Raw genomic sequence first — 12,234 nt, forward strand, 5'->3', positions numbered from 1 at the left:
AAAAGAAAAAAGAAAGATATTTTGTATATAAGGGAGAACCTATGAATTAAGGGGAAGCTTGTAGTTGTTTTCTTGTTCCAAAGCTTACAAACTGAAAAAGACAGTCTTTATAAAAGCTAATTGCCCATTTTTGACAGCATTTCAATGCTATTTAAATCCTTTAAAAGTCTATTTAAGGCTGTTCTAATAAATGCTCATACACATCCTTGTTACCATCATCCTCCAGCAGGACAAAAATTATAGCTTTTCCTGCATCAGCTATGTAAACCGAAGTCATTCTTATCAATTTAAACACTACACAAATAACAGTTTCTGTGCCCCACTCACCTGCCTATTCCCATTGCAGAGCATTCAAAGGCCACTCCTGCACTGCTCCAAATTAGCACAGCAAACCACCAGGTACCATAACATTGACAGCTCTCATGAATTGCTTCGGGAATTGTTATGGTAACGTCTAAAAGTACACCACGATTCCTGCATTATCTGCACAGAGCTCAGTTCTACCCACACTGAAAGCCTTTTCTCCTTTTTAGCCGTGTCTCGTTTACAAGACCCTTTAACTGTCAGTGAACGTATCTTGATAAAAGCCTCAGAAGGCTGAGAAATGTTTTAGAAGTTGAATCAACTAATACAGTTCACAGGATTTGCTGATGTTTGCTTATACCTACTCATAGCCTCCTCTCCCTTTTTGGAGAGGCTGTTGCTAGCAGTAATAAGCTGATGCAGAAAAACATTGCAGAGCAAAAGGAAGGAAGTTCCTACCTTTTGAAATTGAACAGATAACTTCTCAGCAAGACTACAAATTTGCAACAGGGAACGAAGCTTGAAATAATACAGAAATGAAGGACTTGTATTTGAGGAAATAATTAAATTACGTACGTATGTGGAGTGTTGTGAACACCCTGTACAATTTTACACCTCAAGTAGAGAAAACAGTAGATAATGATGAAATAGTAGATTCTTACAAACAATTTGCAATTGCAATTTCAGAGGGCTTTACACAAGCCAGAACTACGCTGTGTACTCCTGCTATGCTACTGCATTAAAATATAAACGTATTTCTCCACTGTTTACAAGGAATTAGATCACTTGGCAATGCAGGTAGTCTGCATTTTAATATTATTTTGTTGCTTTTTGAACAGCTCAGTTCTCATTGCCAAGAAGTGTCTAAATAAAGTCATGTCATTCTCAGTAGGAACAAACACCAGTGACTGCAAAGGGGATCCTGGTTGCATGTTAACCCTTACAGATCCACCAGCTTCTTCTGGTTCCCTTCAAAGTCTGGAGTTTGCTATTTTTCCAGGCACTTAAAATGCAGTACGAAAAATGGAAGTGAAAAATGTCAGCATTAAAATACAGATGTGAAAGTCCATAAATGGGATTAGATTTCCATAACACTTAATGAAAAGGAGCGTTCACATAGAGAAAATACATTATTGCTCCAATATTTATTACGTAGTTCAACAATGCAAATAATTAAGAGACTGAGGAGGAAAAAACAGTTACAGTTCTTAAATACACATCTACTGTTATGGCTTGCTAATGGGAAGAAGGCAGTCCTAAATCATAAACTGAAAATCCCTAAGCTGTAAGAAGGAAAATACAGAAAATTACTGACCAGCTGTGCAGGAGAAAGCTATTGCATATTGACTACTGAAAGGAGCCAAGCTATTTTAATACAGCAGTGATTACTGTGACTATATAAACCAGAAAAATGCAGAATCCAAGTGTTATGTCTGTAATGGACTTTGCATTTTCAGCTATACAAGTGGTGCCCAATAAGCTCAAAGGTATACAGAAGGACAAGTGCTCATGTAAGTCTTGAATATATTACAGAACAGGTTAGACGATGGAAGTTATAGGAAAGAAACCGGAGGAATAAGGAACAAGATAGAAAGAGAAAATATCTGGTGAGGTGGTGCGGTGGAATGGAAATACTTTCACTCTGCCTGAAGGACACTTAAATAAGAAATGAAGGTAAACATTCCCTTAAGCTGAGAAAGATGGACATGTATAATAAGAAACAGAATACTTAGCCTGTAAGACCTGAATAAGTCTGAAATCCTCTAAGTTCAGATCTTTGTAAATACAGCGGTCTTTTCCAACCTAAGTGAATCTATAATTATCAATTAAGAGATTAATTCAATCTAAGAGGATCCATGAGACTACCAGCCAGTGGTGGCAGAATCTGTCACGAGGCACATCCCTCCCAGCGCATTCTGCAGGGCAGAGCATGCAGGATGCTGGTAGCCCAGCTGCCATGCCCTTGCCATTGGGCTGCAGCTCATTTCAGCACTATCACACAACAGTTTTTGCTACTCTGCTTTTTACCCAAACTTCCACCACAGGCTCCAGAAAACGTCCATGTTGACATTTATTCCATTAGAGTATTACTATTAAAAGTTTCAGTTTAGCGTATCCAGCATTTTCTGAACCCTGAAGTACTCTGACTGCTCTTAATTATAACAGTTAATTTGGTTAAAGAGATACTATCTAGTTTATTAATAACAAAGAGCTCCTAAAAACATCAAGTCTTTGTGCAAGATAGTCTGTTTTCTCTGTCTGTATGAACTCAATTTTGCAGATGAATTTCAGCAATTCTATGTCGCTCATGCATAAAACCTATGGTAGAAAGAAAAATTAACCCAAGCATAAATACAAAGCTAATCCCTGAATCACACTTAGAAAACTGGAGAACTGCCCAAAAAACCGGGCAAAGTTCAGCATTAAACAGCAAAGCAAGAAAATTCAATAGAAACTGAGGAACACACAGCTAAATGGCAAGATGCGCTACTAGACTACTTCAGAAAGAGAACTACCTGATACACACAAACTGTTAAAATACTTTCATTTTTCTGAAATGGCAATTACTTCTTACATTCATTTTCCTAACCACTTCAGCTAGAAGAACCCACTATTCAAATATTCCTATACAATACTGTACTAGCAAAAATAATTCATTTAATAGTTTGTGTGTTGTTTTGCTATTTTTGCTCATCTAAACAGAAAAGTTTTTAAAAATAACCAGCAGCCAACACTACAGCCTTCCTGGTCCGCTTCCAAATTACTCCGTTCACAAGAAGACTGTAATTCTCTATTACAGCTGGTTGGGTCTGCTGACAAAGTACACAGCAGAAGTATCTTGATTATGTCTTCCAGTCCTCTGAAACAACTGTTACTACGATCTGCACACAGTGCCCTGAAATCTCTAATATAAGATTTCTCTATTTGGCTAATTTTTTTGCACAGAGAGAATCAAAGATTAAAAACCACCCCCAAAATGATTGATAAAATAACCAGAATTATTTCCATTTGTGCCAGGATTTAAGCAGCCACATCCACACTCGTTGCCATTTCTCAATTTTATAGTAAAACAAACTCAAAATACTGTTTAAAAAGGGATAAATATCAAGCATTTCCACAAACACCCCACATGTGTGGAATAATCACATACTTTCTTGGGCCATAAACCAGAAAGCTTTCATCTTGCCTAACTGAAAAGATACTTTGATACTACAAAACAGTCTCTACCAAATGTTCTCAATATCCAATCAAATATAATGAAGTTATTGTCACCTATACTCAAAGCAAAATTCCACTTACACGTCATAGCAAATCTACGTTTTATTATGCTGAATTCCTCCAACTTATGTAATATAGACTTCCAGCATTAATGTTTTCTCCCCCACGCCATATCAGCTCCACCTCAATCTCTGTGAACTCCACAACATACCATTTCACTCCTCCAAAGGTCTAGCATTTACTTTTCAATAATGTTCCATCTAGATTTCACTCCATACCCATCAGTAAGCCTTACTGATACCTTACGAAGCATTCAGGTTTAAGGGAGGAACCATTTCCAGTAATACAGCCATTACCTTGTTCACCTCTCAACAATGCACAGATTGCTATAACTGCAAGGAAGAATTTTATTAAGCCTGGTAGAATTAAAACAAACAAGCTCCACGGAATTCTTACAACTGCTTATAATGATTAGAAAACAAAAATGCACACAAGAGGCACTTGTGTAACCTGTAAAGTCACTGTCTTTGTTCTTCAGAAAACTAACATTCTGAAGAAAATAAATTTAACTAAGTAGAGAGTTAGGAAAAAAATGCCAAAGAAGTAAACCTTATGTAGAAGAAAATAAACGCTTCTTTTTAGAAAATTGTGAAGCGTAAGTATCTGGAAGCCCAACTGTGGAAGTTTCCAAAACTTCAAATTTCTGAGAAACTAGCAGAGTTTTAGAAGCACCAAGAATCACTGACAAGTTTCATAGCAAAGAGATCTCTCAGATCAGGATTTGCACAATGGGAAAAACAAACTTTGTTGAAACATTTTGATTTACATCCATCTTTGTGTTTGATAAACTCATATCGTACACGCGGTGTTACATCCCGCATCTGGCATTTCTACATTAAGAAAGCTAGAATCTCCTAAAGCCTTTTCTCACATCACAGGGAAGAACAGAAAAGATCTGCTAATAAATAAATATTTTATGGAATGCCTACATTCCGTATAGACTTCTTTGTTTTTATCGAACAAAGAAGACATTTCATAGGCCTCCTCCAGTCCCCAGCCATGTGTTTAGGGGAGATGCAGAATCTGATCAATTCAGCAATGAATCTTAAAGCTCTTTCAGTTGATACCACTCTACTTCCGAAGTAGCAGAGCTTAGCTAGATCTAGCGCAAGTTGAAGAAAGTAAAACAGTAACAAAGGCATATAAACCACAGGGGGAAAGAGGAGATTGAATTTTTGCAAGAAGCATTTAAAAACCTAAAAGAAGAAAAGCGCGTGAAATCATGCTTGGTATCTTTAAACAAGCATTCAGGCTTATTTCTACTTATGAGACAGCTCAATTATTTGAACCCATGTTTCTTTCAAGTCTTTTTTGTTGGATAGGGTCCTTGATCTCTACCTGTACACCACTTTTATACCACCTGAGTTGGCCACTCAGCACTGGTCCTTCCCCTTAACTCCAGAAATGAACCAGTATTTCATCAATATGAACAGTGACATCTATACTTGGCTTGTTGGATGGGATAGGCAGTTCTGTTTTCTGCTCAACTTAAATTACAAGATTATCCATCTCTCAAGACAGTCTTTGAACACATGTATTTTATCCATCTCTACAACTGGCATTTATCTTGAAGAGAAAGAAAAATACAGTAAGAAAAAAACTCTTAATTAAGTTTTTGAATGTTTTCTGGTTTAATTTGGAAAATTATTTTACTATTGTTCTGTAGTTGAATAATTACCAACGCTTGTAATCCAAGCCTTGGCACGAGCAAAGTCAATGGCAAGAATCCTGGTGGTTTCTGAGGGCTCAGGATTTGGTGCCTTAAAGTAATTGGCTTCTTCCACCGCATGCCTCCCATGAGAAATGTGTAATTCATTACACACCATTAAAACAGCGAGTGGTCCAACTCCCGTTCTCCATACCATTTTACTGCATGTAAACTGTATTGTAACATCACGTTACAAGACAGCGCACATACAAAAACACTTCCTGGGAAGGAGCAGTAGTATGAAAGAATGAACTTTTTACAGAGACGGTAATTATTTTCACATGACAACTTACTGAATTACAGCTAAAATTGCTTTCTCAACACTGAATAAACACTTCCATGAGAGCATGAAAAGCAACACTGTGGTTAAAAGCAGAGCCTTACTTAATACGTTCAACATGGAAACACTTTGGACCACGTTCTTAATTATTCCTTCCTGTAAGAAGGCAAAAGCCATTACAATCTTCCAACAGGCAGCAGAGAGAACGTGGAACCTTGGAACGTCCTTACAGAACCCGAGGGCTGAACAGGACAACTCTACATGACTGCAGTACATTTAGGAAACAGCAGCGGGCATCTTAGTGACCAGGATTAAAATTTAACAACTGCCATTATTTTCAGAAAAGAAATAGGCAATCTTGTAAACAAATTTCTTTTGAAGATAGGTAGGGGAGAAATGGAAGAGAAAGCTGTCTTGCCTACTCCATGTCCCCACTCGAACACTCAGATGAGATTGCCTTGACCAGCAAGAACTTCACCTTCATACAAATCAAGTAATGAGCAGATATTATCAATTCAGAAAAACTTCCTTACCTATAATTCAGAGTTTTCTGATTTATAAATATATATATATCTGCTCAGAGCTGATTTAGTTCTAAGTTACAGACCTCAACGCTCTGCAGCATTCTCCGTAAAAGAGAGAAGCATTCTCTTTTCTGCAGTTAACACACCTCTGGATGGAACAAATCCTTTCTAACACAGAAACAAAGGGTTTAGTGCTACCTCTAGCCATTTCCTCTGCAGTGAGCAGGATTTTTTCCTTCAAGACCCCATCTCCTCCCACATGCTACACAGAGAAGCCTGCTCATTTCTGGATACCTTTCCATGAGTATACAGAGCTGAAAATTGAATGCAACATTGTCAAATATCGTAAGTGTCCTTTCCTTATCTCTTCTAGTGCTACTTCGTTCCAGGTATTCTTGAAGAGATACGCACAACCATTCGGTACCATTTATACGTGAATTCTAACTCTAATAGTAAAATCCTCTCAATGTCAATGACATTTCGAGCTGCTACCTTCCAATAGTCTTAAGTATTTGGGCAAAGTTATCTAAGATCTCCAGTTAATGCCACAGATATAATTAGACAACTTTACCTGCTTATACAGGTCCCAGGCCAAGTGAAATAGCTTCTGTTACAAAGCAGGAAGGCCACCGCAACCTTTATGATGAGCTAGCTCTGTGAAGGTTCTTCTGTCAAGTACATTTGCCACCAAATTTAGCATAGAAAACATCAAATATTTACTCTAGCAACTACGCAAAGGACTTGATTTTGGTAAGAGAAATCCGGATGAGCAAAGCAAAGAAAATAAGAACAGAGTTGTATAGATTACTAGGAGAGGTTCTCTTGCTAGCTTTTTTTTTTTTTGGTGATTGCAAGGGAAATTTTGGTTATAAAAACACAACTTTTGTTGATTTCTGAATATGAAGAGATAAATTCACAAAACCCTGAGCAATATTACTAATCAGCAACTACCCCACAAATAACAGACAATTGTAATTGTTTACTATATTAACAGACTGGACAACAAATTGTTCTTAACTGAAAAAACAGTTCTGGATCAAAATATAAATTGAGTTTCACAAATCACTGAGCAAGTTTTCTACCCCTCCTTAGGGTGGAAATTATAGAACAACTTTTTATACAAGGTACCTCACAAGGACTAGTACAAAATTACCGTAAATTTTAGCAAACCAAAAAACATCAGCTAGATACACACAAGCACACTAACTAAATTTTGGTTAAAATGAATTTTCGCCTGTGCATTTTGATAGAGCTCTTTAAGGGTGAGTTTCTGTTAAGCTTACCCTGGCTTTCAGCATACCTTTTTCACAAGTGTGAAGAAAAAACATTCAGCAGCTTCAGTAGTTTGGAGACAGCACCAGTTCCGCTGCAGCCAGCGAAACACAAAGAGCTCCACCACTTGCGCAAGCATACCCCAAAAGCGATGCACTGAACCCCGACTTAGAGAGGAACAACAGAGTACAGCATGGCAGAAGCTGTGGCTTGAACTAAAATTGACTCCTGAGTCTGGGTGTGGTGAAGTGCCAGGTGAGGATGGTCACAGCAAACGAGGCTGATGAACACCATCTGGCCTCCCACCTCTCACAGCTCTAGGTGTGCCAGGCAGACAGGTGCTCCAGAGGCATCTCAGTGCCAGGGGATACTCAGGGGCTGGGAGAGGGGCTCCCCACTGGGAAGGGGATGCAGGAGCTGTGGGGCAGTTCAGGCTTCACATGAGGGGAGTCTGAGGAGGACATGGGATGCACAGGGCACCCTGAAAAGGCCTGCAGGCTGGACAGATGGGAAGGGATGGCTCCCAGCTGCAACTAAGCAGCCCCTGGAGCTACTGAGCACACAGCAGAGGCCAGGCCCCCTGGAGGGATCACAGGGTCAGTGCCCCAAGACAGCTTTTGTCAGAGAAGTAGTCTTAATTAGTCACCGTAAAATGCTAGTTTGTAATGTTATCGTACACCTTTGCTTTCTGCTTCAGATATACTTCCAGATAAATCTCTCCAGATTTCATATGCACTTGATTTAGTCTTTTTTATTTGCTATTGCTAGGTAACAAGAACACTCATGTCCTTTCCACATTACCTTTGAGCCTCTGGTCTAGAGGGAGGCGTCCCTGCCTTTAACAGGGGGGTTGGAACTAGATCTTAACAGGTCCCTTCCAACCCAAATGATTCTGATTACATTTCAGGAATGCTTACTGAGAATGTTTCATTGTTGTTGGTTTTGGTTTATGGGTTTGTATTTTAAGCTGCATTTTAGCTCAGCACCATTTTTTATCCATTCCTTACATAGGCAGATTGTCTCTAAGAAACTGAATGAATTTGAAGAAATAATTATGTTTAGCAACAGCTAAATGAATGACTGATGATGACCAAGACAGTAAAGTGTCACACCCTTTCTAAAGAGCTATGACCCTTAACAAAAGATTACATTTTGGACGATCAGTTGCTCTTGCTTTTATTTACAGCCCTGTTCAATTCTGTGACATCTTGCCAAGGCAGCAGTTGCTGTGGATTAGCACAATCTGAAAATCTAGCAACAGAGAAGATCAAGAATGTTTTGATGTTTCAGAGTTGAAATTAATAAATAAAAATCAGGCTCTGTTATTGCAAAATGAAGTGACACTTCAGGAACCCCAAAGAGTGCATCTCACCCAAGTGAAACTTATTCGTACTATTAGTAAGAATGTTATCAATTCCCTCAATTCCCAATGGAGATAGTTTAAAAAAAAAATTCACGTACAAATTAATGCTGCATGTCTTTGCTTTTCAAACATTAAAGCACAGTATGTTCATTAAATAACATCTGTTCTTATTATAACCCATTATAATAACTTTTACCAAAAACATCCTCTATGTTTTTTAATTTTTAGCAGATGAAATGTGCTTAGAAATATTTCTTCAAGCATATAATTGCTGTGATGCTGACTAACTAATTATTGTGACTGGTTCCATTCTTAACCAAGGCAGCACAGGCAACTAAAGGAGTCCGTTGCCACACACATATATGCTTCAGTATATATTGCATAGCCACAAGAAAAAACCCACAGAAGTCAACATGAGCTGGAATCTGAGCTGCTTTAACTTCCTTTAAAAGCTTCCTTTAACGCTCACTAAAAACACATCCACATTCTGTGTTCTGATTATTCATTTCATTTTCTACTGTCACTTGTTTGCCTTTTGATCTCTACATTAGAATGGGATATTCTGGGCTGATCATCACTCAGAATTACTATTCTGAACAGTTGTCTGTCCAGATGGAAACACCACAAAGGAAACGGGTTTGCTTCAGCCTCGGATCATGTGGAAAAAATGCTCCTGATTTGGAGCGCAGGTTGCTATACAAGCAGTAAATCATGCACAGTGGATTGGAAGCCAAACAAAAAGGTCATTTAACATGTACAGCTGGGCCTCTCCTGTTTTCAGCAGCAGTGCTTTTGGAAGAGAGACGTGAGCCTGAAGACAAGACTAAGGATCTAAAGAAAGAGAGGAAAGAATAGCTCCAGTGAACACGAAGGCACGAACTCAACGGCTTGCTGAAATGACATGGATAGAAGGATGGTTTTGCACATACTTCGATTCTTCTTCAGTTTCTTTTCTGTGCATCTTTTGCACTTTGACAGTCATGTGCCCTGAATTTCAGACTTTGCCACATAATAACCTGGAGGATCCAGATCTCCTGGGGAACTCCTGGAAACATGAAAAAGAGCGAGTTTCAGAGGGAAAAAATTTAATTGATGAGTACATATTTCAGGAAGGAAGGCCAGTTAGAAGGCATCCTTAGCATCAGACCCAGAGAGCACAGTTTAAGATAGTTGATATCTTTCTAGGGCGAACTGGTCTCAGTAATAAGCAGCACCCAAAGACTGGATATAGTTCTGCACCTGAGTATACATCCACAGAGTTTCTAACAGACGCTGACAAACCGCAGTACAGATTTGGTTCTTGAGGACAATCAGCCAGATCTCAGCTTTAATGAGAAATGCCTCGATGTAGCTTTCCAGATAAGGAAAAGAAAATTCATTTATTTTCCTTCTGAGGCATCACCAACACAGCTGTTCAATGAATTCTGGTCTACACGTATACAAGCCCAAAATTTTTATTTCTCCTGCAGAAATTTTTGTGCGTCACTGAAGAAAGACACAGAAGACCAAAAACAACACAAGTCTTGCATTCTAGCCTGAGTTTTCAGATAGAGGATTTATCAAGCTACACTTCCAACAGTAAATATACTTGACATTTAGTTGCTGAAGTGAAGTAAATATAGGACCCAATAGTGTCATTTTTATGAAGTGGAACTACACTTTAGAATACACAGCAACAGTGAAATTCATTTAACTAAATAGAGAAGAACCATCTAAAGCTGACAAGGGATGTGAAAAAAGGTTGATACAAAACATTTCTAAGATTCTTTACTAGGTATCCCTGAGGACTGGAAACTATCAGACCAAAGAGCATTACCATTCTACCTACAGAGATTCTTCGTGTAAGACATTACTGTTACACTGCTGAGACATCACTGTCCATTAGAATCACTTTGATATTCTCTCCTTGTTTCCCCCACTGTGGTATTTCACCCTCCATACTTGCTCATTAAGTCCCAATACTTGTTTATCAAAAACACGTCATGCCAACAACAGATCCAGAGTTAAAATTCAGACAATGAATACGATCAAGGAAAAAACCTCATTGAATTCTCTCTCCTGGTGTGAGCTCATTAATGTGTATTTACATAATGTTGCTTTGAAAGCCAGTGAAGTGGTACTGTTACTGAACGTCAATGGATTTTCTATATAAAATGTAGCAATTATCCTTAACAGGTAAGCCAAATACCCAGTAAGAAAGACAATCTAAGCTCAAATGCCATGATAAAACTTTACATGTCCTCATAAAGGTCTCTTTTTTTTTTTTTTTAATATTTTAAATTCCATTTTTGGTAGCAGAAGCATCTCATTCATAACCCATTCAAACACTTATTTTTATATTAAAATAAATGACTTTTCTTGCAATTTCACAGCTGTTAAGCTTCAAGTTATTCAGAGCTTCATGTCACAGTTCATCACCCCTCTAGAACCTGTGGCATCAGGCACATATTTAAAATTTACTATCTTTGATGTGAGTAATGACTCCTCAGTAAATGAGCAGAATTCATTACGTGATTTTATTCTACAGAAAGACCTTTTGAAAGACAGGATTTCAATTCCACACATTTGAACATGAGTTGCAATCAACCATTAGCACTCCACACAAAACATAATGAAATCTAAAATCTTTTCCAAGAGAATATCCTAATACTTGAGGAAGAGGTCACTAATACTTTAGGAAAAGCCACTCCATTTGAATTAACTAACTGTGAATGCAAATTAAATTCAGTTTATGTTTCAAAAGCACAGGCCATATTATGGTCAAGAAAGTAATATGACCTGGATGTCTGACGAATCCCCAAAACTTCACTAAATACAATTCAGAGAAGGCAACTGATTGTGTGACTCAATGCAAAAAGCACCAAGCTAATCTCAGCCATTATTTGGAAACATTCCTACCTAGCAAATAGCTTAGTTAGAAGTAAAAAAACCTGTCATCTAATCCAAGCTGAGGATTTATTCCAGAACCAGCATGTTTAAAACAGCAACTACTAGGGTTATTTTAGAAACTGCTTTCGTTCTTACAATATCCTTAATTGCATCTAACAAGAGCAAGCAAAACAGAATTGTCCAGAGATACAACACTTGTATCTTCCTACTCCCACTAGAAAAAAAACAAAATTTCAGTATGAAAAAGGACCTGCCTTCTTGTCCTCGTTATACCTGCATGTATTCTCTTGCAACAAATTTGGAGATGTCACTTCAGTTTTCCTAAACTGAGCGAGTCTTTCTGGGCTAAGTCTACAAGAAGTGAACTCTAATTCCCCCACTTTATTTCTTACTTTCCTTTTTAGATGAGTTTTCTATGTGAAAAATTCTGGGACAGCAACTCTTTAAATTTTTATTTTGGATGTTAACTGAAATCATCTGGGACGTCTAGGACTTGAACAACAGTTACTACAGTTCTGTGAGCTACCCCTAGATTACTCTGTTTTACGGATACTCCATCCAGCTCATGTTCAATTCACACTGCAGTCCGTACGCATCCTATTTCAGCACTGGAAAG

The sequence above is a fragment of the Meleagris gallopavo genome, chromosome 5, assembly GCF_000146605.3.
Source record: "Meleagris gallopavo isolate NT-WF06-2002-E0010 breed Aviagen turkey brand Nicholas breeding stock chromosome 5, Turkey_5.1, whole genome shotgun sequence".
In the NCBI taxonomy this organism is placed as follows: domain Eukaryota; kingdom Metazoa; phylum Chordata; class Aves; order Galliformes; family Phasianidae; genus Meleagris; species Meleagris gallopavo.